The following is a 27,022-nucleotide window of genomic DNA, read 5'->3' on the forward strand; positions in this document are numbered from 1 at the left end:
TGTGATCTGTTTCGTACTATGCTGTTCGGGTAAATGAGTTTTTATTTTTGTCATATTTATGCAGATTGGCTTAACCAGAAAATCCATTAGAGCTTATGTCTTTAAGAAGTCAGAGTAGCTATAAAAGAAATGAGCCAATAAATCTAAGATGCCTTCAGTATTTTCTCTCATCTTGACGTTAGGCTTCGTGGGAATCGGGAGGGGAGGGAGAGCTTGACATGGGTTTCCTGAGTTGGCTGCTGCAGAAGTTCGTGCAGGAGGGTGGAGCAACCCTGGAAAGAGGCTCTGGGATGCAGAAAGCTCGTTCCACAAGTATCAGTTTGGGGAGACCTCTAAAGGTTCAAAATCTTTCACCTTAAATAAGTTTAAAGCCAAGTGTGAATTTCATTCATTACACAGCTAAGTTAAAAACAGTGTCTCAGAAGATTCCCATTTGTGGTCAGGAAATGGGGTTGTCTTTAGGTCTCAGGAGGACATTAAGAGGAAGAGACCCAACTGCCAACAGTCAAATTTGGGGAAAGGGCAGCCTAATAGAAAGGAGTGAGTGGCCCCTGAACTGTCCCAGTGTACCTGTGTACAAAATTAGTCACCGTGGCTGGAGACCCCAACAAGCTCAAGTCCCAACAGATGCTTGCTTGACCTCAATTTTGGACCCATTTTCTTTTCCCAGTGTGCCTCGAGATTAGTCAAAGCTCACTGATGGAATTCACATTGCATCACCACTCGACTCTTCATCCTCTAAATGCCAAACCCACACCCAGCTGCTCTGCAGCTACACAGAGCAAGTTTGTGCTCCTTTTCATAAAAAACTAGGTTTTATTTTAATACTTACAAAAAGTGTGATAATATATTGATCAAGACCACACTGGGAAAACTTTAACGTTAGCTCAGAAATGTGAGAATTCTCACATCAGAATATAAACTTCTTGACTTTCGAGTCTTACAGTATGCATTTTATTGATAGCATAGTTGTCTTTTTTTCCCCTCAACCTACATGAATCATGGACTCAGACTTTTTTTTAATATAAAATGCATTGGAGCCTATAACATATACTTAACAAAATTACCCAGTGCATTTTCTGTGAATAGTACCCAACTCCCTACCCCTTCTCTTCCAACAACAAGAGTGCTATTGCTTAGAAAATCACCATTTCCCTTCGCTTTTATTTGACTGAAAACAGCCAAGTTTCTATGGGCTTCCTAAGGTGGGGTGTTCAGCTGCTCAGATATGAGATCACGTTAAAGATGATTGTGGCAATTTGTTTTCTCGTGTTGTGAAACCACATGCTGTCACCAGAAATTCAATCACATTTTTAGAGACCTCTTTTGTGTGCTTTTCATTATTATAAAGACATACACGACAATTTGAAAATTCCAAAAAACGCAGGCACATATTAAAGAGAAGACTACAGTCCACCTCTAATTTGTCATGAGATTTAAGGAAAATCTTGTTTCCTTTTTTCTCTTTTCAGTATTATTAAAATTAAAAATTCATTTTGAAACCACTCAGAATCTTAGAATGCCATTAACACCTGGAGATGTTTTGGTGGCTTTCCTTCCATTGCTTTAGCTAACCATATATATCAGGTCTGTATTTTTAAAAGTTTAAATCACACCCTCTGTAATACTCAGGGGTTTTTCATTTAGCACCTTATTTTGAATGTATTCTTTGAGCAGTACCTTTAGCTTTGAACTGCAGTGGATCTGTGTATCAGAGGACTAATGTATGTTTCATTAAGATACACACAGTTATAGAATGCAGCTGTCGAACACAATCTAGAAATAAAATAGAGTCAAAAACAGAGATTCTGATATAAATTTATATTGGCCTTTGATTTGTGAAATCTACTAGATATGCATCCAGTTACACACACACTCACGCACGCACGCACACAATGTACTGGGACCGTAGCATTTACCATTCCCTCTGCCTGAAAGTTTCTTCTTGTGCATATTCACACAGCTCACCCTTCGCTTTTCTCAGGTCAAGTTTCATCCCCTCAGAAATGTCTTGTCTACCCTTCCTAAAATAGCGAAGTCCCTCCGACCTCCCTGCAACACACACATGCGCGCGCGCACACACACACACACACACACACACACACACACACACAGCCACCTGCCCCGCTCCACGTTCCTGATCGCCCTCATCACAACTTGACAGGATATTACATACCACTGGTTACAGTCTAATGCCTCCCCCACCACCCCTGTCACCACCACCCACACCCAAATGTAACCTTCCTGAAGACAGGGACTTTGTTTGTGTCACTGCTGTGTCTCCAGTACCTAGAACAGTGCCTGGGCACATCGTAGGCCCTCAGCAAGTGCTTGTGGGGTAAAGACACGCACAGGACCACCTTCTGTCCTGCCTTCCACCCCTCGGTCTGGTACCTGGGGCCAGTTTGCTGACGTCGTGCTCCCTGCAGGAAGGACTGACTTAGAGAGGTACCTCTGGACAGTCTCACGGTCTCTAGGAAATTGAAACTGAAGTTCAGGCTACTCAAGTCATGGTCAGGAGTGTGGGTTCCAAGGCTGACTTTCTGGGTCTAACCCCAGCCTGTCCACCTTCTACCTGTGCGGCCGTGAGCGATTCATCGGCCTCTCGGCTGCTGTGAGCTGTCAGTGATTTAACATCCATAAGGCTCTTAGAATAAGGCCAGGCACATAGCAAGTGCTCTGCTAGAGTCAGTGGTTGCTGACAGAAATCAGAGCACCAGGAAGTAGGAGGGTGGATGCCTTTTCCCGGTGGACTCAGACACCCAGCCACCCAACTGGCCTCTACTTTTGTCTTCACCCCCACTCACTTTAGCCTTTCTCTTCCAGAAAAATGGCATTGGACTAGAGAGGGAATTTGAAGTGTGCGTCCCCTGGAGGGTGGGTAACAAATGGGTGATCGAAGCCTGGACGTAGGAAAGTGGTCATTTTTCCAGAGAGTGAATTGCCTGGTTAGAGAATTTAATGTCTGGGTTATAAGGGAAATCTGAGAATACCATTTGGGCCCCAAGATTGGGCTTGTGGCCCACAAAACTATTCCCTGAGGGTGTTGTTTTGGATGTGGCGAGGGTTCCACTTTGTGCCTTTACTACGCAACTCTGTGATTCTGCCAAGCATGAATGGCCGTGTCTGGGGGACCAATGGGTAAGGTCATCTGTCTATATCTCCATCCCCATTACCTAGCTTAGTGCCTGCTACATGCTTAGTATTCAATAAATGTTAAGTGGATGGGTAGGTCACTAAACAATGCATTCAATAAGGAATCTAGGTGTTCAGAGTGTGTATGTGTATATTACACGTATGTGTGTATAGACTTATGTGTGTATGTGTGTGTGTGTGTGTTATATACATACACATATTCCGTATATACCACAAAGAATTGTTCCAAAGAATAAATCCAAGAAGTTACCTAAATCTAATTGAAAAAACTGCAGGTGTCTCTACAACAAAAAAATCATTTGCTGTTATAATCTGATGTGGTCAGAAAAGGATTATTAGAGAAGTTGTTAGGCCTCCAGGTGAGCTTTGAAGGAAAGGTGAAGTGTGGCCAGGTAGAGAAAAGCTGGCCTGGTGAAATCAATGGAAAAGGTCAGAATGGAGACTTCAAGCACTTCTTGATATGCTGTTTTTTTGGAAAAATAAATACAACCCCGGCCCCCTAGCCAGCCTGGTAAAAACCCTGGGACCCGCTAGTTCTGAGTATTTGGGGTAGAAAGGAAGTCCAGGCCTTTGGGGTGTGCCCCAGACCTGGGATCAGGGTGTCAAGTGCGTCTGGAACTACCTGCCCAGAGCCAGCCCGGCCTGTCGGATGTCTGAGAGCCGGGAGGCTCTGGGGAGGGCTCAGTGGGGTTTCATGGCCTTTGTACCCTGACTTCCTTCCGGGAGAAAACCAGGGCTCCACAAAATGCCAGACCCAAGGCTTTTCTCCATAACCTCTCACCCACGATATTAATACTTACGCTTAGCGATTTAGTTCATTTGAAAGTAAAGCGCAGACATTTACAGATGTCTGCATGTGTGTTTCATGAGGAGCATGCCTCTTTAGTGAAGCCATCCATATTGTTACAACCCAAATACAACCCATTTTGGAACCCTAGCATCAGGATTCAAATGATAACTTATTTTAATCGGCAGTGTTTTCTGTTCGACTTGGTGCTCCCAGAGCTGGGCTTGAGGCGGTAAGGCACCATCTCGGGCTGGCAGGTGAGATTTCCACCTCACTTTGACTCCATTAAAGTAAGCTTCTATAAACAGACATCAATTACAACCAGTTTTAAGGGTTTTAAAATGTAATCCAACAGTGCTGCTTAACTAAATGAATCCCAGGAAGTGATCTCCAGTGAATTAACAGAGCCGTGTGTGGACGACTCACTATGGGCCTGAGTTAATGACTGAAGGAGATCAAATTAATTACACGTGTCTCCAAGGAGTTTCCAGGAAGAATTCTCCCTTATCAGTTAAAGTCTGCTTAAAGCTTCGTGTTCAAAGTCTGTGCGTCTTCTAATTGTTAATATATCAAGTCATAACAGGGAAAGAAAGCTGCTCTGCCCTCTTTTTCAAGGTGTGGGTTTTCAGATGTATCAAAGCATCCCACCCTACTGGGAAGGAAGAATTCCTGTGACGGACACTGTGATTCTCCAGGTCTTTTCATGGATGGGAATCCAGCTGGGCTTGTGTTTGACCCATCAGTGGAGTTCCCTTGGCAAATATCCACGGGAGACTTAATGAAGTTTTTATAGTTAAAAAGTGTCTGAAAGATAACTTTAATTGGGGGCAGGGGTTATCTGTGTAGGCAGGGTCAGATCAAAGCCTGTGCTGACCAGGAGGAAGAGTTCAAGGTCATCAGACATCATTTTGTAGACCTCAGGGTCGTCAGCCAGGACCTCCTGGGTGAGCTGATTTCCCCAGGAAATCACAGAGAGGCAACACTCAGGCCCTCCTCCTCTGCATGATTTTCCTGGCTTTCAGGAATAGCCCTCAACCCAGCTCTGCATTTTGGCCCTTGCATTTCCCTGCATAGTGATTCTGAAATGAAGGTTCCATCTTCTGAACACAAGCTGCCTTGTATTTTATTACTGTCATGACCAAGGATTGTTTTGGTGGATGCTGGGAGTGGAGTGCTTGCTTGAATAGCATAATTAGAGAGCAAAATGGCAGACCTATAGCAATCTGAAAAAGAGGCAGGTTGAAAATGGGATGACTAACAGTGTTTGAGGAGGATGGGGAATAAGAAAGAGAACACATGTGCAAAAATTCTGTTTTGCTTGGAAGCAACCAAGACATTCTTAGGTAGGTCAATGGATAAATAAATGTGGTACACCTGACAATGGAATATTATTCAGCACTGAAAAAGAAACGAGCTATCAAGCCATGAAAAGACATGGAGGAAAATTCAGTGCACATTTCTAAGTGAAAAAAAGCCAGTCTGAAAAGACTACACACTGTAGGAGTCCAACTAATGGCATCCTTGAAAAGGCAAAATTATGATAATAGTAAAAAGATTGGTAGTTGTCAGGGGTTAGGGGGAAGGGAGGGATGAATAGGTGGAGGACAGAGGATTTTTAGGGCAGTGAAAATAGTCTGTAAGAGACTATAGTGATGGATATATGTTATTATAAATTTGTCCAAACCCACAGAATGTAAAACATCAAGAGTGAACCCTAATGTAAACTACGATGGTTAAGGTGGTGATGATATGGTCCACGCGGGTTCACCAGCTGTAACAGCTGTGCCCATCTGGTGGGGCATGCTGATCACAGTGGAGGTAGGGCACGCATGGGGGCAGGGGTATGTGGGAAAGGCCTGTACCTTCTGCTATGAACCTAAAACTGCTCTGAAAAATGAAGTCTATTTAAAAAATTATATCATAAAAGAAAGCAAAGGGAATTGGGCCCCTGGATTCTCTATTCTTCAGATGTACATAGTGATTTTCTGTAGTTTCATATCCTTCGAGCCCGCCTCCGCCTTATTTTCACATGTTCATGAACCAGTTCATTTATGTCTTCAATAAATGTTTGCTGAGCACCTCTTCAGAGTGAGGTGTGAGCTGGGCCCTGGGGAGACAGCACCGGCTGCCACATCTGTTGCCTGTCATGGCAGATCATGCCAAGGTCTGGTCTGTGACCAGCCTGACACAGGGAGAATCCCAATGACTTTCTGTAATTGGGTGATCTGGGAAAGATCTGCTTCTGTAAAATTATATTCCTAAATAGCACTCGCTTTGACTTCTCATAAAATGTTTAAAGTTTCATTGAGCACATACTATTAACCATAAATAGCCAGTCTCCTGACCCTTAAATTCCTCTAATTCCTCTTGTCAGATTTTTTTTTCAATATTTATAACGAGGTTTACCCTGCCAAAGCCCTTTGTCCATCTGTCAGGTCTTTAAATAAGGTGACTGACACACAGCTGGCTTGTAAGTAGAGTTTGAATAAAAGGGATTCCTGATGTTTATCCTTCAGGTACACCCTACAGCAAGGCTTCTTTTTAAAATATATAAATTCCAGACAAGTATTAGCTCTTGGAATTAGACTTTCTCCATTTCAGCCCCTGAGATAATATGCCACATTTTTATGTGTTGTCTGCATAGGGAGATGTGGCAACCGACTGTGAAAGTCACGGAGTCACGTGCCAGACGGTCTGTGATTCTGTTACCGCTGTAAAGTCCATCAAAGATAATGGAAAGTAGATAAAATAAAATCACAGGCCGGTCCCGTACCCACCCGAGCTGGAATTTCAGTGCCGAGACACTGATTGGTGCCAGTTTAGATCTGCCTGATGGTATCTTTACGAGCGTTCGTACTTGCGGGACGATCAAAGAAGATGTCGGGGTGATGGCTCAAAAGGCAAAAGATGCTTGATGACTTTTAGCGGATGTTTTTAAGCCAAAAGGTAGAGCTGTTGTTAAGTTGCTCAAGCAGAAGTGTCTAACAGGGCACTTCAGATGGCAGTGTTAATAAACAGCTCCTTTGTTGCCTCATATTCCATAGAATATTAGAGGGACAGAGAAGTGAACGTCCCACGACACACGGGCCAGCCTTGCACAGTCAAGGGTCGCCCTGACCCAGCACGACTCTCACATGTCCTGCCAGACATTCCAGACATTCACCTTCGTGAAAGAAAAGCCTTCTTACCGTGATCTGAGCCGATAAACTCAAATCCCTTTTACCTCTAAATCCCCATACTTTTTTGTACAGTTAATACACGTTGGATTTTCCGTGGATGCAACAACTTGATGTTGACGCCAAGGGGGAACTGATTTGCCACCAAATTCACCAAGAGTTTTCACTGCTTTGAGAGAGGCTCCAATGCCGATGTTCCCGGCAGTATTCAGATTGCTAATTTCCTGCTCTTGGGTCATATTCTACTAATAGTGTGATCTTCATGGATTCTACCTGTAGGTACAAAAATCAGACTACTTCACTTTGTCTTTTAGTGTAGCTTTTTCCTTATAAATCAGCTTCTTTTTATTTCTCCTGTGTGCTATAGTTGAGAGATTATTTAGATTTTTTTTTCAAAGTACATGCATAGGTAGGTTATAGTGCTTCATTTCAACCTCCTGAAGGGACGTTACAAAATATTCACTATGAAGAAGTGGGCATGGGTCTGATGTGATGGCCCAGCACAAGGGAAGGAAGGACTAAAATTCATTGTGGGCAGCTTTCACGGGGAGCCACGCATGGTCCTGGCCACCCCGGAGCACAGGGGTTATCTCATTTCCACGTGATGTGGACTTTTCCTGAAGGACTCCTCCCAGTGTGGGCATGCATTTGCTTCAGGGATCTGGAGGGAGGCCTTGACCTTCCCGAGGTTCCTTCTGGGTCGCTCCCAGCTCCAGGACCCAGCCTTCCTGCAGGTGGTCCACCCCAGCCTGGCCAAGACAGGCCAGCCATCCAGGGGCAAGCTGTTCCCTTTCATTCATCATGCCTTCTCGCCCCCTTCACATGGTTCTTCTTTGTTCATCAGCTCCTTTTAACTCAGGCCACCCCAGGACGTCTCATCTTCTAGACAATGAGACAGGACTTGGTTGCCTGGCGAGTCTCCCCCCAGCCCCAAGCCTGTTGGAGCACAATGTTCCATTCTTGATGCAAACTCAGGACTTGTGATGTTCACCTTCATGTATTGTTTACGTGGAAAAATGAGGCAACAGAGGGTGAGAGTCTCATAGTCACGGGCCATACTGACAATATTTTTGTTGCCGCTGTAAAGTCCCTCAAAGATAAAGGAAAGCAGATAAAATGAAATCACGCAGCCCGGTTCCAGGCTCACCAAAGCTGGGCTCTCAGTGTCAGGACAAAGTCAAGATGAGATCGCAATACATTTTTACAGACAGGGAATCGGCGTATCACTGTTGTAGCTGAAGCAGTAGTCGTGGGGAGAGGAGCCACACAGACTGCAGGAAAGCACTTGGAATATCCCACGGCTGCCTCTGCTCAGTTATCTCTCCTGCAGGGGAGAGAGAGTGGCCTCACAGTTAAGAGAATGAGCAGATCTGGCTTCAAATTCCAGTTGGGGCGGGGGGGACCTTGAACAAGTCACCCGCCCAAGTCTTGGTGTCCTTGTATATATGTGACACCTGATTAGTACCTGCCTTTAAGGGTCCTTCTGAGGATGATGAGAGTGTAAACACTTACAATGCACCAAATACTATCTTAAGTACCTTGTGGGTACAACCTCAGGACACACAAAGAGGATGGAGAAGTTGCCAAGTTTCCATAGGGAGCACACAGTAGAGATGGGACTTGAACCCAGGCAGTCTGACTTTGGAGATTATGCCTTTAACATGTACACCACGTCAGCTCTAGGAAATGTACGTAGTAGGTGGTAGCTGTTATTATTGTTATTGCTCTTTTCCTTCGCTTTCCTTCTGAGGTAGAAGGACGTGAAGATACACAAGCCTTTGCAGGTACTGAATGAAATATCAGTGGGGCTTTGGTCCCACAGCCCACACTGCCCAGACCGGAATCTTCTCATGGTAATCAATTAGGCTACAATGCAACATTCATCCTTGCAGGTCCCTGGGAGGCTGGCTTGGTGGGTCACGGTGCCACTCAAACTTTATTTTCCTATCCACTATCTTACACCCCCTAAAATGTGGAACAATAGAAAGACTTCTAGATCAGAGAGTCTATTCTGTTCCAACTGGTCACCCAGCTTCATTCAGATCAGCCAGTTACCCTTCCTAAGACGCACTTTCTTCACCTGGAAAAAGAGGCTGTTTCATCTCAATGATGTCCGAGACCCCTACCACTCTTGAGGAGTCTAGAATTCTCTTTCAGAGTCCTGGCCCAAGCCCCGCCCACCCCCAGCTTTTGTCCACCTGTGAGCTCAGAATGATTTTTACATCTTTTAATGGTTGGCAAAAAAAAAATCAAAAGGTGAATAATCTTCCGTGACACATGAAAATTACATGAAATTCAAATTCAGGTCCATAAATAAAGTTTTATGGGAAGGCAGCCTTGCTCATTCGTTTGCATCTGACTGTTCTTGTAGTCAATGACGGCGTTGAGGAGTTGCAACAGAGACCACATAGCCACAAAAATCTGGCACTTTACTGAAAACTTTGCCCACCCTGGATCTCAACAAACAAGAGTAAATTTGTCCAGGTTTGGCTTTGTTTTGCTGTTTGTCACAAAGGGAATCCAACTGGTGTCCTCTGTTCAATCGGTGAAACAAATAACCCTAATGATCAGGGAGCAGTCCCCCTAGTCAGGAAATTACAGAAAGCCCCGTGCTGGCAGCGAGCCGGCAGAAGTGGCCGGGGCGGCGGCGTGCATGGTGGGGAGCGGCAGATTATGTCAGCAGCGGGAGCCTGTCGACATGTCCTTCTCGTGGCTCAGGAAACCAGCTAGATGTGCCCCAACTCTCCATCAGTAACGTGCCTCCACGCTCATTTTCAAACATTATCTCCACCAGGAGGGATAATTCGCTGTAATGTGGGGTAAGAAATCCAGGAGTAGTTCAGCCAGTCATTCGATTTATTTTACTCTTTAGAACAAAAACAAAAACAACTAAAAAATCCTGCAAATGGAAATGTTTTCAGGACAACTGATTTGAGGTGGAAGAAGAAAACTGAGAGATCTTATTATTTCTGATCTGGTAGGAGGCTGGGAGGATTTGATCCATAAGGATATGAAGAGGGTGAGGGATCGGTCATTGTGAGCTTGTGTGTGTGGTGGTGGTTGTGATTAGACCAGGTTCCAAAAAAGCTGGTGCTTCTGAAAAACATTAGGTGGTCGACGTGAAGAAAACTTTAAACATGATGATGACTACACAGACAGTTTGGGGGAGGTCCAGAGATAACCCATGGTTATGGGGAAGAAACTGTTCTGTGGTTTTTAAGAAAACACAGTACTTCGTAGTTGGGTGGATAAAGATGAGTTACAAATACCAAACAGTTCAAGTGTTCATCCTCTCAGCTACCCCAGAGAGGTACAGAGTCCAGGCTGGCTCCTGCCTCACTTCCATCACAGCCAGCTGCTGGAGTTTTCCCAGCAGCCTCATCCAGCCTCCTCCCTCTGGACCAGGGGACCCTCTCCTGTGCTCCCGTAGCACACGGGGCACGCTCTGTCCAGCACTTGTCACATTGTGTTGAATATCTCTGTTGATGTGTCTCCCTTCCCTACCAATCCAGAAGTTCCCTGGGGGTCAGGCTCATGATTTATACTTCAGTGAATCCAAGGATTGCCCTCTAGCCCAGAGTCATACCAGGGACCCGATAAATAAAACATTTCCTGAACAAATCCAAATAATCTAGTGTGGTGGGGAGGGAGGAAGAAATTTTTTGTTGCATTTGGAGGTCTCTGAAAATAATTAAACTAACTGTTACAGCACCAAACGTTCCTTCAACCTAAATTTCAAGATTTGAGTTCCTTAAACATTGGTGAAATGCACATCGACAAACCATTTGGGCCAATTTGCTGTTTTACTTTTGGATTGATAATTATTTGTTTTTAGAAAGATCTGTTTTTAAGAAGAAGAGACAATGTTTCAAAAAGTGATTTATCTAGTGGCAAAATATTTCTCCTTCCCCAAATTCTTCCCTTCTAAAGGCGAGCAGGAGAGGAATTAGTGAGCACTTGAAATACCTTACTGAACAAGCAGTTAAGGCAAAACTAGTTAAACAACAAGCAGTGAGGAAGTTAGAGCTACTGGCTTCCTTTGGGAATTCCTTGATTATGAGGCTGAAAGAAGACTTTAAACAAATTATACACATTTTAGAGCATGAAAGAATGGATGATGATGGGGGAAAGTGTGAGAAGATGATACTTTGCAGGATGTGAACCAAGAACCCTTCAATACTGACCCAGGCAAGTCAGAGATGAGACGAGGACCCAAAGGAGTCTTAAGTCTTCCTGAAAGAAGATTTCAAAGTAACTTACACAGATATACGCCACCCCCCAGGAGATGGAGCTTTTTTCTGCCCTTTTCCTGACCCCAACTCCAGGATGGGCCGGACTTTGTGACTCACTTCCATAGAACAGAGTACGAAAAGGGAAAAATAAAACTTTACAGTGACCAAACCTAGCAAACAGATCTTAACCAAGTGATGAAGGTTCACATCCCCAGTAATGCCTTGCAGATGTCATGAACCTCCTGATGGGTTGTGATGCGAAGGGCACTTCACCCCTATGAGATTCTCTCCCCAAACCTGTCACTCTTGAATCAAGATCAAAAAGCAGGCAAGTCTAGACTGGGGGACAGTCTACGGGTTACCCAGCCAGTACTCCTCTAAACTTTAAGCTCATGAAAAACATGGAAAGAAAGAGAAACTGTCCCAGAGCAGAGCAGACTGTGGAGACACGATCATTAAATGTAACATGGTACCCTGGATTGGAGCCCGAAACAGAAAGATGACATCAGTGGAAAAGCTACTGAAAGCCGAATAGGGTCTAGTGTTTACTTAAAAGGAGGGGGCAAAGGAGGGACAGAGCAACTGCTAGCCAGTTCTCTGCGTCCTTTATCCCGGAAGATTACAGCTTGTCGGCTACTTCCTCAGTGTAACCCTTCTGCTGCTTCTCAAAAGTTACAGAAGATTCCAGTTCATAAAGGTCTGAGGATCTAATGTGGAACATGGTGACTATAGTTGATAACACTGTATTGTGTAATTGAAATCTGCTTAAAAAGTAGAACTTAAATGATCTTGCAAAAAAAAAAAAGAAGGTGATGATACATTAATTAACTAGATGGGAGGAGTCCTCTCGCAATGTGTACCAAAAAAAAAAAAAAAGAGAGAAACAGAGAGAGAGATCTACATTAGCAACACAATTATAGTGATAAGCAATGAAAAAATTTAAATGAGTAAAAGATGATATAGTTAAATTACTTTTTGGAAATTCATTTATAAAATGTAAAGGGTACAGAGAAAAATAACGAAGGAAAAATGAATAAGAACCATATGGATGTGACAGTTTGCTTCCTTACTCCCCCCAAAATTCAGTCTGCTTCCCGTAAATATTTATTTGTATTCAAGAATTTGGAGAACCCTTCACTTCACCTTCAAACTACCCACCGAAATATTTATTGTTGCCCACTGGCATTTAATTTATATAAAATTATCTTTTACAACATAGCTGGCAGCATTGTGCTTCTGGAGAAACTGTGTCTTTCAATTGGAAAAACAATAACTAAGTTTCGAGAAACAGTACAGTTCCAAGTAAACAAAGATAGATAGGAAGGTCTCTGTTTTTCAAATCCCCTAACTAATAGATCAACATAATCAGAAAAACGCACAGAATTGGGTCTCCAGGCACCAGAGCTCTGATTTCAGCCCTGGAGAAGGAAGGCATGTCTAGGATCTCAGAATCTTTTCCATCATCAGTTGCGCCAGACAGACTCAGAGAAAAGGAGAAGACGGGTGCCCTGGTTGGCTCTCCCTTCAGAAACATTCGAGGTGGGGGAGGACCAACATGGTTGGGGAGAAATCTCCAGAGGGAAGCTGTTGACACCAAGTTGCTTTATAGAGCACCATGGGTGAGGAACAGTTCCTCTAGGTCACGTGTAAGAAGAACTCAGGGCAAAGGCAGAGTAGGGTGTTTTGGAAAAGCACCTGAGACAGGAATCTCTGGAGACGTCAGCATGGGAGTCTGGTCAGACCCGCAGGTCAGCTCCGTAAATGTAGGTCCAGGGAGCACGAGCCAACGGCACTGAGCTTGCTTGCGGCCACCTTCTGTGTGGTACTGGGGGGTAAGGGAAGTTTGCTCACCCCATTTTTCTCATTCTCCACAGGGGTCAAACAGGGTCTTTTCCCAATATTTTTCAGAGAAGTTAGTGGAGAACTGCTGAGCCCACACTTCCTGATGAGAATGTTTACGACTTCCAGGGTGATGCAGTAAACAAAGGCGGTTCAGTGGCTTCTGATACTGGTTTCCAGATCTTCGTAACTGTGACCACACTGCAGGTGGCTCGATCTGGGTACCCACCTTGCCCTTGTCCCACGCTGTTCCAGGTGGCAGAATCCCCATGACTGCTTTGGGGCCCTTCTTTCTGATCCCTGATAATCTTTTGCTTGTTCCATGACTCTGGAAAGTCCCTTCACTGAAGGGCGCCATGTCTGGGTCCTCTCTTCACACCAGTGTCCAGGAGAGGCTCTCCGGGCGTGAACAATGTGCTATGTGCCCATCACCAAGTCAAGCAAGGGACTCAGCTGAGGAGCATTTTTGTACATTTCTCCCTCCATGTTACCTTTTTCAGTCAAGGCATCACCATCCAAGGTCCCTCAGGCTGGAGACTGTCTCAAGTCTCCTTCTTCCTTTTTACTAACCACTTCCAACCCATGAACCCACACACTCTAGAATCTGACTCTGAAATAGGACCTAAATTCACTTCCTTCTCCCTAACCCCTTCTCATAGCCTTAATCCCAACCCTCATTGTTTCTAACTGGAATTAGGAACCGCCCAGCCTCCCAACTCCTCCCCACCCCACCCCTGACCCGGGCTCTTGTATCTCCAAACTGCCCAGCACGACACACATGGCCATTCAGAATCGGGCTCCAACCACCCTTTCCCATCTCATCTCACACCCCTTTGTGCCAGACGTCCTATATCCAGTCATCCGGCACTGCTCTTCACCCCTCGCATCCTCTTTCTTCACATCACCTGGAACGTACTCCGGTAACCACCAAGCAAAGCCTTCTCCTCTTACGAGCCCAACTCAAATGCCACGAGCCAGCTTTTCCAGACAGCCCAAGCAGCTCCTGCCCGGAGGTCCCCACAATACTCGTATGACTTTTATCCCATTCCTGACCTTTCCGAGCTTCAGTTTCCACATCTGTCTAAAAGGAGAGAAAAATGTTAACACCTGCCCCAGGGTTGTAGGTTCCATATGATAAATGGTGGTAGAAATGAAATGAAATAGTGTGTGGGTCTCCTCACCAAGGGCTGCCGTCACAAAGCAGCACAAACCGGGTAGCTTGAAACAATGGGAGTTCATTGTCTTGCATTTCTAGAGTCTGAAAGTCCACAGTCAAGATGTTGACAGGGTCTTGTCCCCTCCGAAAACTTGCCTTTTCCTTCCCTTGCCTCTGCTGAGCTTTTGGTGGTTTGTTGGCGATCTTTGGCATTCCTTGCTGATAGATGGACCACCCCAATCCTCCATCTTCACGTGGCCATCTTCCCTTTGTGTGTGTCCGTGTATGTGTCCAGATGTCCCCTTTGGTTAGGACACCGGTCACATTGGGTTATAGGGTCCCTTAATGACCTCATTTTCATTTGTTTACTCTTATAAAGACATTATCTCTAAGTAAGGTCACCTTCTGAGGTACTGATGGTTAGGATTTCAAAGTCTCTTTGGAGGGGAGACTTAATTTAACCCATGAACTAAGTTTCTATTGGTGCCAGTAAGCCTGTGCTTTCCCACATTGTGTTCAAACAACTCGCTCCCTCCACTTTCAGGGAAAATCCCCAGATCCAGAACAGGCAACTAAGTGACTAAGGGTGGATGCATCTTCAACAGGGGAATGACAGTTGGTGTTGCTTTCTGACCCTCCCTCTCCTCCAAGTGTGTGTTCACAGCAGACCTTTACGGAACCCCCAAATCTGAAACTCTGCCCCTAAGATAGAACACCAGCCCAAAGATAAAGATGCACATAGACCTTGTCTCTGGAACTTTCCTTTCAATTGCTTCTGAAAATTGCTGAAGAGGCAATTACAGCTGCATATTGGTAATGGAAAGAATTATGACTCCCTTCTGAAATTATGTATTTGTTATATTTCTCATAGGTAATTTAAGGGGGCAGTGAAGTGGGATGGGTGAGTTCTTTCACCGAAAGCTCACATTCGATAATTGAACAACATAATGGAGGAAGAAAATGATCTAAGTGAGCATGAGATAATGCGACCAAGAGAAAATAAGGTGATGGCTGATTGCTTTGGGATTTCACTAGACTCTGACAATAGAAGCTCTGGGAAAGATATGAGAGTTAAGACATCTTCTGCCTGCTAAACAATCAACAAGATGTGGTGATCCTCATAAACTGGCAGACACTAGTGATTTCCCAGACAACGACAACCTTGCTAGAATCCAGAGCACCGTGATGCAAAATCTCTTAGGCTGGCACTAAAGGACACTTTGCAAGTTAAACACACCTTCTAAAAGTTTTAGTATTTACTAACAGAAAATATCATGGAAATAAATAGAGACTGCAAGACACATGAAAGCAGTTACAACTTACAAATCATGGCTTTTTCATTTTCAGTTTCTTTAAAAGTGTGGTAACACATACGTAACATAAAATTGACCATTTTAACCATTTTTTAAGTGAACAATTCAGCCAAAAGTTTAGCCAGTTTGAGTGACTTGCTCAAGCACGCATCTAGTAAGTGATGGAACCAGGATCCCGATCTGTCTGGGTACCTCCTGGTCTGAGCCTTTTTCCTACACTGCCATCTAAGCCCTAACCGTGTTATCGAGATCCTACAGTCGTAGAAGCCAGGAAATTTCTTTGTAAAAGAGACTTGGCGGTGGGATCCATTTTCCCTACATACACATGACTCAGATAGATCCACAGTGTGAGTGTTGGAGATCTGTTTGATTCCGTGTGGGGCTGGTACAGCTGTCTCTATAAGTGCTTATGTAACCCAACGTCTTCACAGTGGGGAGCAAACTTACAAAGCGAGGATACAATAGGGCCTTGTGAGCCTGGGGCTTTCTGTGGGTTTTGCAGCCATGGTGGTAGCTGTTCGCAAAATAAAGGGATCTGGTGGCGTTTAAAAAGGTGGCCATGCTTACCCGTATTTTCTCCAATGAATGCGCTGCAGGAAATTTCTCCTGACAGGTTATTATGACTCCTTTAACGTACATATGGCCAGCTGTCTGGAAAGCAGTTCCAATTATAAATTGTTCGTAAATATACGGACACAACTTGGCGCCAGAACGTGGTAGCACTGAACGTTTAATTTGGTCTTTGTTCTCTGAAATAGTGATACCGCCTTCTGAGTGGCAGTAAGGTGCTATACCCTTTGCAGAAATACACATCTCTTTTCTGTGTCCTCGCTTTCAAATGCTTTCCATCTGAGAAGTGCTCAGTATTACAATCATAACGCGTTTGGATTTCTCCCTGCCATTCAAGGAATAAGAAATGAATTTTTCCCCCTAAGTTAAATGCAGTCAAGATTGGTAAGAATGTGATATTAGTCATTTTAGGGGCTGTCTTCCCCTCTGACCAGATAAAATCCCTGAGTAAATGTAGCCCTCAACACCTGGATGGCCTGGGTCCTCAGCTGGGGGTGTTCTCAAAGCTGTTGCTTCCTGGCTAGTCCTGTGGGACTCACTCCAAGTGAAGGCTGAAGACTTCACTCCCTCTGTGCCAAGTTCATCCATTGGCTCTTGAGCTCACAGTGCTTGGGGTGGGGCCCTCATAGGGGATAATCGTCCATCCTACACACAAAGAAACTCAGCTCTTTCAGTGGCTGGCCTTGGTCATCTAGAACGTGCCAAAACCTGGATTTCTGCTCCCAGATCTTCAGATCCCAAACCAACAACTCTTTCAACTTTGTCATAGCTCTATTTGTTGGGGGTTTTTTCCCTCCTGCCAGGTTTGTAACTCACCTTTGACCTCTTGTGATGCACCCCCTCACTTCAGACGTCCTCTATCCCTCTGAACACTCTGATGCTGTGGTTGGTTATGTGTGTGATGTATAGACTGACAATGAGACAGTAGATTTTTCAAGACTGCCCCCAGAAACCCAGGATGTCTGGCCGCTATATTCATTGTACTTGTGTGTTAGTCTCCATGGTTTTTGGACCAACTGACCAACCAGCAAAAGGGCTTTTTGAATGTGAGATTTGTTTCCATTGCCAGTAGCAAAGATGCAGGAATTCCTACTTGGGAATATAGGCAAAGTCACCAGCTTACTTCAGAAAATGGTATTTGTGCAGGACCCAATTGCTATGCAGTGTTTGGATGTCAAATTTGGATATCAAATGTATGGATTTTAACATTTTGCAAAACTAAACCACCCCCTCCCTGTGAAGGAACTGTAACCTTCTTTTCTTTAATTGTGCAGGTTAGATTTTGAAAAATTTATCTATTTTAGCCATAGAAGAATGAAATCTGAAATTATATAAAATGCCTTCATCGGACCGGCCCTGATCTACTTGGAATGCACATGCTTCTCAGGGCTACCCCAGCGACTCCGTGTACCCGCTCTGTACCGCTCCTCTGACTCCTGTCCCACCCAGAGCCCTCTCCCCATCCTCAAAGCTAAGCCTGTTTTCAGGAAACCACATGCTCTCAGCATCTGCTCCCTGAGGGGAGGAGGCCTGGGGCTCTGTACTTCCAACACATGGTTCCCGTGGATTCCCATTAACACAGATGGATGGAGTGAATTCGGGAGTGAATGGGTGCATAGGAGTCAATGAGTTCCTAATCCCAGCAACATTTGTACTTGAAGCTTCATCTCTACTTGTTGACTGTACAACATTCCCCCTATTAAAGAAACTTTAAGCCCCAGGGAGCCCTGGAGAGAGTTACCTGAGAAGTGAGGAGGTGGGGTGAGGACCTCTGAAATCACGGCGGATATGGGCACACACCTGTCCTACTTACTTACAAGATGGGTCTTTGTGCCACATTAGACAAGTTTGAAGACTCTAAAGCTGTCATCCATGCCAAGGATTACAAAAGTGTTTCTTGAGGAGGGTATAGCTCAGTGGTAGGGCGTGTGACTAGCATGCATGAGGTCCTGGGTTCAATCCCCAGTACCTCCACCAAAAATTAATAAATAAATAAATAGATAAACCTAATTACCTCCCACAAAAAAAATATTAAAAGTAAAAGTGTTTCTAGGAAGAGTGTGGCTGGGGCACAGGGAGGGGGGTGGTTTAATTTTGCAAAATGTTAAAATCCATACATTTGATATCCAAATTTGACATCCAAACACATATTGGCAGTAGAAAACACCCTGATTCAACAGTAAATGTAAAATAATTTAATTATCGACAGCCTTTCTATAATATTATTTCCTAATGTGATTGTTTTAGTACCATAGCATGGTTTAATCTTACTGTTAAACTGCAAGACGAACTCAACAAGACCACCCAAAACAGAAATGGTATCATAATACCAACCACATGTTGCATAAAATGGCATGTCTTTCCAGATGTGTTCAACTTTCTCTCAAAGTCAGCCTTCTAGCCCCTTCTTGAGCACTCCTGGTGATGGGAGTTTATTACTTTGGACAGGTCAGATTGTTAGAAAGTTCTCCTTTATGTTACTCTGATATCGGCTTCTCTGAAACGTTCACTCATTGGCCTTAACTCATCTGTTGACATCCGCATTCTCCAAGTGAGTCCTAAGGAGATTAATTAGTTCAATGGTATGTTAAGAAGTATTATTTTTTAAAAAACTTTTATTGAAGTGTAGTTGATTTATAATGTTAGTTTCAGATGTACAGCAAAGAAATCCAGTGATACATATACATACATATATTTTCTTTTCAGATTCTTTTCCATTATATGTTATTATAAGAAATAGTTGGTTTGCAATGTTAGTTTCAGGTGTGCAGCAAAGCGATTCAGTTACATAAAAACACACATATGTATTTTCTTTTCAGATTATTTTCCATTTTATGTTATAAAAAATCAAATATAGTTCCCTGTGCTATACAATAGGTCCTCGTTGTTTTATCTATTTTTTATCGAGTATATATATATAAACTCCTAATTTATCCCTCCCCCGCCCTTTTCCCTTTTGGTAACCATAGTTTGTTTTCTATGTCCAAGAAGTATTTTTTTTTTTAAAAGGACAGAGGGTGTTGTGGTCAAATAAGAAGGAAAATCTTAACTTTAAAGATGTCAAAAGAGTTTGCCTATCCAGGGACTTCTCTGAGCCTTGAATAGACGATAGACCAACGGATGCCATGAATCTCTGTGCTGAGTGGGCGCAGGGCAGTCCCATGACCACTGCATCACTTTTTCCTACAGAGCATCTCTCAAGATTAATAGTCCAACAAGTGATGTTTGCAAATGGTTATCCAAATAAACATAAACTAAATCTACTTTTCCCTTCATCAAATATGTAAAGAAAATTATGAGGAAGACAAGCTCTAAATCCAGGCTAAACATCCTACTTTCCTAGAGGACTGTGCCTGTGGGAAGTTTTTTAGACCTCCTTGATATCCTGGACCCTCTCCCCAGAGTCTTCTTGCAATATGCCCTACCTCTTCTAACGCACAGCATGTTAAAGTAGCACCCCAAGTCTGCATCACTCATCCTTCTGTGTCTTAGCTTCCTCATCAAAAAGTGGGGAAAGTCTTCATCTATTAACCTCTCCGAGTCATTTTGAAGATTAATTAGGTTCATGTATGTAAAGTGCTGTATCAATGTCAGCTATGTGCTATTTCTCTCTCTTTTCTGCGAGTTTTAGGGCCAGTCCCCCCCCCTTTTGTAAGTATAGTCAGTTTACAATGTTGTTTCAATTTATGGAAAACAAATGAAATTAGTTCATTAACAGATGACTGGATAAAGAAGTGGCGGTACATATATATAATGAAATACTACTCAGCCATAAAAAATAAATAAAATAATGCCATTTGCTGCAACATGGATAGACCTGGAGATCATCATTCTAAGTGAAGTAAGCCAGAAAGAGAAAGAAAAATGCCGTATGATATCACTCATGTGGAATCCAAGAAAAGACACAAATGAACTTATTTACCAAACAGGGCCTGTTTCCTCTTCAGTGTGTTTTGTTCTTGCCTTTCACATTCAGATTTCAGAAGGTACACACAGAGAAAACATTGGGTCAGTCATCTAAGAATCTAAATCTCACTAATCTATGGTTATTCTTTGGTTCCCAAGAGCCCTGCTACTCCAGAATCACCTGGAAACTGGTGAGAAATAGAGCGTCTCAGACCCCAGCTCAGATCTACCAAATCTTAACCAGCATTTTCTCAAGATCTGCAGGTGATTCGTGGGCGCGTGAATTGAGAAGCACTGGCCTGGAGGGTGCACACAGCACCGAGCCTCCCCACCCCCCACAGCACCCAGCCCATGGCTCTGCACACAGCAGATGCCCAATGGGGCTTTCTAGCATCAGTGATTATTAACTGAACCTTATGAAACCTGTTTGCAAGACGGATTGCTGACTAGGAATTTCTGGAGTCGAAGGCATTCACAGGGTAAATAGGAAGAGGCTTGCCTCAGAGCAATTACTGCAGTTTGCCTAAACAAGATCAAAGAGCAGATGCGGTTTAAGCACTGTGAAATCAAGACCCAGCTTCTGAATTACCTTTTCATTGTTTTTTAATTACTTAATCTTCTTTTAATGTGATCAAAGTTTTAAATTGTGAGAGATAATGAGAACAGTTTCAGCAGACTATCTATCCTTAGAGGCAATAAGATGTATTGTCAAGACCATGGTCTTTGCATTGAGACAGACTCGCGTTCAAAGCTTAGCGCCATCTCTTGTCAGCTGTACGACACTGAGCAGATCACCTCACCTGTGAGCTTCAGTGTCCTCATCTATAACAGGGGCATAAGGGTGCCCATCTAACAGGGCAGAGGAGAATAAAGGAATATAATGCATGTAGAGCATCAAGCACAGTGACTCACATGGAACAGGCACTCAACAAACATTGAGTCCTCCCTTCTTTACCACCTACTGACGTTCCCTTCAAGAAAACCATGATGAAGGGGAAAATCAAAATGCTTTGTAAATGTACAACCACAGAGTTCATTGGTTTGCAAGCCCGTTGGTGGAGCACGGATCATGACCCATTGACAGTGTGGCAGTCGTTGCAGTGAGCCAAGGGGCAATTTTCAATCCAGTCTTCAATTACCCACAATACAGACCATGTGGGAAAAAAGCAGTCGAATCAGCATATCATGTGGATGCTAACAACAGCAAATGCATCGTAGGTTTATAGTGTCTGGTGCACTGAAGATGCTCGGTCAGTGTTTTCAGGTTTATTCATCAATCAGTGCATAAAATTGGCAGTTATGTACGGTCTTGGAGGACACCTAGTCTAAGACCCCATCCAATTTGGGTGCCATCCAGTTTGGGTGTCTCCCAGTCTCTGCCTTCAGCGTCCCAGCAATAGGGGCATCGTGCTTCTCAAGCAAGCACATTCCATCCTTATAATCAAATTATAAGGACTTCATTTGGATCCCAAATTTCACCCTCCCCCAGCCCTGGAAACTAGACAACCAAGCCCAGAAGGGCTGATGCATCCTTGACTTAGACACCTCTCCAGCCCTTAAACCGCCCATCAAATTGTTGCATCAGATCCTTGGGTTATAGTCAACCAAAACCCCTTTGGTTGGTTCATATGTGCCGCTATTAAGCTAAGTTTTTCTGGTCTTATATTTGTAGAGCTTTTTTTTTTTTTTAAACCTAAAAAGCAGGACTTGACGTTTTTTCTGTTGATGCCCACTTTAAAAACTATCAAAGTTTTCTAGCATTTTGATTCAATTGTGGGAAATGTTAGCTACCATCTTTCACTGATAATGTCTATCAGTGATCTGGTGCCTGGCTGTTTGCAATTCTAGTAAGGCCATTGATGATTCAACATCACTCCAATGGTCTTTCAGAGGAAAATGGATACAGGTTTTAACCGTTTTCCCCAGTAATCTGAATTTATGGTTCAAAGTAGTTGGACTTGCTTTTGATAGTCCATTAGAACAGACACCCTAGCCTTACAATATAGAAGCCAGGTCAGCTACAGTTAGAGAGGCTGCATTTCCATTATTGTTTGTGGTTTGGGACAGTCCTCAGGGGGCTTGTTACCTCACCTCTGGACCGTGGTCCTCAGATTCGCCATCAGCCGTGTGAGCAGCTTTGCTGTTAAGGCATCTCAGCTCAACAACGTGGACTTCGGTCTTCAGACTGACCACCGGGAAGTCCCAATGACTCTCACAAAGAATGAGTGTAACAGTCATAATAACGAAATGTAAAGCCCCCCCCCCCTTTTTTTGCTGTTAATTGTCAAATACAACACCACCCTTGGTTTCAAATTCTATCAAAATTCATCAAATTGTACATCCAAAATATGTGTTGTTTACTGTACAGGAATCATACCACAAGAAAGGTGTTTAAAAAAAAACAAATTTAGAAAAAAAAGACTTAAGGAAAAGTACATATTTTTTATATAACGTGTTAACAAGTTTATTTTAGGTTCGTTCTTGTATATATGGATTTTGAGGCTTCTGATCCATGTCATAGTTTTAGTTTTGAACTTCTTTTTTCATATTGGCCTGTCTCCTCATTAGAGAATTGTCTGAATTGCTGTCCAAGACCCGCACCCCCAGGGCTGCCCAGTCCGCGCCTATCCCCTTCCAGAATCCAGATCTCACGCCCAGATTCCCCTTGCTGCAGCTGGCTCGGCTCCACCTGAAGCATCTCCTGGACTCAGGTTAACAGCTTCAGGCTGCCGGGCAAGTCTCTCCACTATGCTATTCCATCTAGAATTTCCTTCTGAGCTTTTTGCTGTTCTATTGCAGATGCTAAACAGTGTTGGGCCATATTCCTTTTAATTAATATCTTCAAGCTGAACCTGGCAAATGGCTTTACAAGTGCCATATTTTCAAGGACCAAACATACTGTGCTACAAAAATCAGTAGATGCTACATTCAAAGTTAATCATAATTTCTGGTAAATTGAAATGAGCCTCGAATTTCACTGAAGGTTTTTGTTTGCTATTGTTATTCTTTCTCCTCCCTAAGGGGATCATATGTTGATCTTACACCGATCCAGCCCTGCCGTCTCTTTCCGGCCTCCTGAGATACTCTGCAGGACTTTCTGGGGGTGACTGCAGGTCTGTGATCATGAATAGAAACAAAGCGAAACTCACCAGCCCATCTTAAGTCTTAAGGAATGAGCAGAGCTAACGAAATTACAAATACTTGTAGAGACAATTCAGTGATTGGTCCAAATGATGTCATTACTATAAAGCACATTCTAAACTAGATTTTATCAACTCACAATTCCAGGTCTCTGTAACGATCTTTAGGGGCAAAGAGGATGGAAAACAAAACAGCATAGGGTCGCACAGTAAAGAACTCCTCCTATTAGTTAACGTTTCAACTTTAGGCTGCTATTTAGCTACGAATAGAAATTTATGATTCATGAGTTACCTCTCTTTGCTGATAACATAACATTCAGCAGATCTATGCTTAAAAATTCACAAATTAATCCTCACCTAACTAATCATCATTCTCTTTCACTTTAGGAAAATTAAACATGAGCTAGTTAAACGAGTCTCTTGGAGGTGGGGTTATTGGATAGCGTTAACCTCCATTCGACCTGCCATGGTTGGCTTGTGAGGCTCCCAGCAAAATCAATGCATTATTTTAGGTTCCTCGTTATGTTGTTGTGACCAGCCGTAATTATAATGGGGAGAATTTTTTTCCCTTATGTATGACACATAATTTTAGGCGCCTTCCGGATATCACATCTCATTCTGGTCTCCTCTTTATGAGATGCAGATATCGCCACCATCCAATTACATTGGCTCACGAGTTTTACACCTGCTAAGATTTAATTACATTTTCGCGCATTCGAACATTTATACGTCGCGTGTGTTTTCCAATCATTCTCCCTCCGGTGGCAATTTCCCAGGGTGGCTGTGGGAGAAAATGGCCTTTGAAATGGTGCTTTCTCTGTCGTGCTTAAGAAAGGAAGGGCGCACAGGCAGAAGAACTTCAGAAGATGAGGGCCGGGCTTGAAGCACGATTTCATTAATACTGGATGGCAGAAAAGGAGCCAAGTCTCAGATAATGAGGAAGGAGTTGCAATTTTTTTTAAAGCTATCTGGTGACAGGGAAAACAAAAATGACATTCAGCTGACGAATGAGCAGAGTTTGACCTAGCCTTTTGACCCTTGACAATCAATCTTACCTGCTACTTCATAAAGAATTATAGCTCTGCCACTCACATTTGACTCTGGATTTTTACTATTCCCTTTACCTTTTTTTTTTTTTGAATACATGGTCCAAGAAGATAAATGTTTATGTTGTATATAGCAAAGAGGAGGAAATATGGGTTACTCGGAAGGGGGAAGAGAACTGAGAGAGGAGAGGCTAGCAGGACCAACAGCCATAAAATGGTTTATACATGCAATTCAGAATTGTCAGGGAGATTCTTTATGTGACTGACCAAAATGGGAACGGGAAATAACTGATGACCCCAGACACCTGGTCTAGGGAGGGGGTGAGCTCAAAGCCCGTCTCCCCGCCCCGCCCCCCTCCACCCGCCTCCAAAAGGCATCCGATGAATTTTGATGAATCCATTTCCCCCGTCTGCGGGCTCTGATTGCTGTGCATGCTGTGAAGGGTTTCGGTGTCATCATTACAGGAAAGAAAGGGCGTTGGGACCAGGCTACGAGCTGTGTTGACGATGCGTTAACACACCAGTGCAAGCACTAGACACTTGGTGCTTTGTCCACCCAGGGCGCATAAATCGGGGAGCAGCCGGGCGAAGTAGCCCACTGGGGCGGGAGAGGGGACACCTCAGGAATGAGAGATAAGGTCCTCTTTGGCATCGGGGGTGCTTTGGTTTTATACCGAATTTGATGCAGTTTGTCTCGAGACACTCAAACCCAGGCTCGTCAGCGAAAGCCAACTTTATGGAGCTGGTTCGGTGCATAAGCTGGCCGTGGGGACTTCTTGCCTTTATAGAGTCGAGATGCTGTTTCATGACTGTGCTGGAGGCTTCAGCACAAACTCCGTCTCAGACAAGCAGAATGCAATTTCTGACCGTTTAATCCATCTGGATTGGGAGCACAGAGCTGTTCTCCTCATCCGATCTGAAATGAGACAGCCAGCTTGGGCGGTGGGGAGGTGGATGGAGTCTTGCAGCAGCTCTCAAAACCAAAAATGCACCATCAGAGGGGGTGCTGTACACAAACTGGCCCTGAATCATGCCCTCCGGCTGCCTCCTTGTTACTGGAGAAAGAAAGCATCCAGGCAAATAAAAGGAATCCTGGTTATGACGTGAAAAGCCAGCAGTCTGTGGCTACACTTCCTCGGGAAACAGGGATGAGCATTTGCCCTTAGCTGCTGCCCAAACCTGGTCCCGTGCCTGCCTGCGCTTGACCAGGCGCATCCTGCCACCCCAGCTCACTGGTCAGTTGGTCCCCAACGTGTCACCCTCCCTCTCCTCCACCTGGACTTTGTTCCTTCCATAATCACAAGGCTGACGAGCTGTTTATGAGGTGTTTCTGGGCTGTACGATCGTAAGGAATCCCTCCCTCACTATAGGGCGAGCTCATTAATGGAGGAAGTGAGGTCAGTGGTCTGACAGTCCTAACGAGATGACAGAATTTATGAAGCGTGGCGGTGGGAGGATGGAGTTATCTGCAGTCTATTCATATAATAAGGCCACTGGGGGCCCGTTGTTACTCCCCTTGAATTTGCTGTTCTTTCTTCATTCCTTTTTTTGTGGACCAGCTCATCCTTGGCCTCCCTTTCTGATCCACATAAAACCGTGCTTACTTCAGATGCCATCATAGCTGGGCCAAGTGGGCTGCTCTCAGGGCTGTGTGTGAACCATGGTGACAAGGGACAGTTGTGTGCACCAAGTCCTCAGGTCAAATTCTGTGTCACTTCTAAATGTAGAATCAAATCATTGGCCTCTTAAGACCAAGTTAAAATTCTCATCTTAAAAGAAGAAACTTGCAATTTCTTTTTCAAGCCCGACATCCTTTTAATTCCAATGAATGACAGCATCCTTTTTTTCTTAATTCTGTGAGGTGGGGTGAATTGCACTGTCCCTGGTATAGAATGGTCATGGCCCAAATCATCAGGGAAGACTTGATGGAGATGTCCAGCTTGGGCTAAACAGGGGTGGGGCAAAGGATTTGAAAAGTGAAAGGGAAGAAGGGGAAAAAAATAAGCCAAACCATCCCTGGTATTGAAGTGAGGAGATAGTTTGCTAATAGAATTTATTAGTTGTAAAAACTAGTAACAGGCTAAGTCGACTAGTAACAAGGAACAAGGTCTTGCCTGTTTTTAGATTTTGAGAATTAGGTCTAATGAGATCATTTCACTGCAGGAGAATCAGAAGTCTGTCCAGAAACCCACCACCATGATGGAGACAGCTGTCTTCGTTTTCACTCTGACTCTGTATTACTTGTCAGTCACAAGTATTAAAAGTCGGTTTTCCCAGCCAAATTATCATCAAGATGCATTGTGTGTAATTTTTCCTGCTAACAGTCCATCACAGTTCACTGGGGAAAGGGAAAAAGAAAAAAAGTTAGAGAAGAAAAATAATAATAAAACACTCGACTGCTTCTCTGCCTTTCTAGACCCAAAGAGCTCTGAAGTAGCAAGTGATCCAACTTCATCTGACTCCAGAACAAAGTTTACAGCAGTTTGATTTTCAGGGGGAAAAAAAAAGTCCATCTTCCCATGTTGGTTGTTTAACTAGTTGCTGTACCACTGGGGTCCACCGAGTTCATCCTCACTCATTCCAGAGCTTAAGAAATGGACCAGCTGATCTTGGTAAAGCCAGGTCGCCTAGAGACGGCAGCAACCTGTAGTCTGCTCCACGTGGGTGACTGATACTTATCCTGCCTGCTTGGCGTGTGACA

The 27,022-nt window shown here is 43.9% G+C and overlaps 1 protein-coding gene across 4 annotated transcripts in view; it reads left to right on the top strand.

The window, feature by feature from the left end:
- POU6F2 (POU class 6 homeobox 2) overlaps positions 1–27,022 on the top strand; it is a 424,404-nt gene that overhangs the window by 250,412 nt on the left and 146,970 nt on the right. The window lies entirely within an intron of this gene.

Source organism: Vicugna pacos, chromosome 7, assembly GCF_048564905.1.
Source record: "Vicugna pacos chromosome 7, VicPac4, whole genome shotgun sequence".
NCBI lineage: Eukaryota > Metazoa > Chordata > Mammalia > Artiodactyla > Camelidae > Vicugna > Vicugna pacos.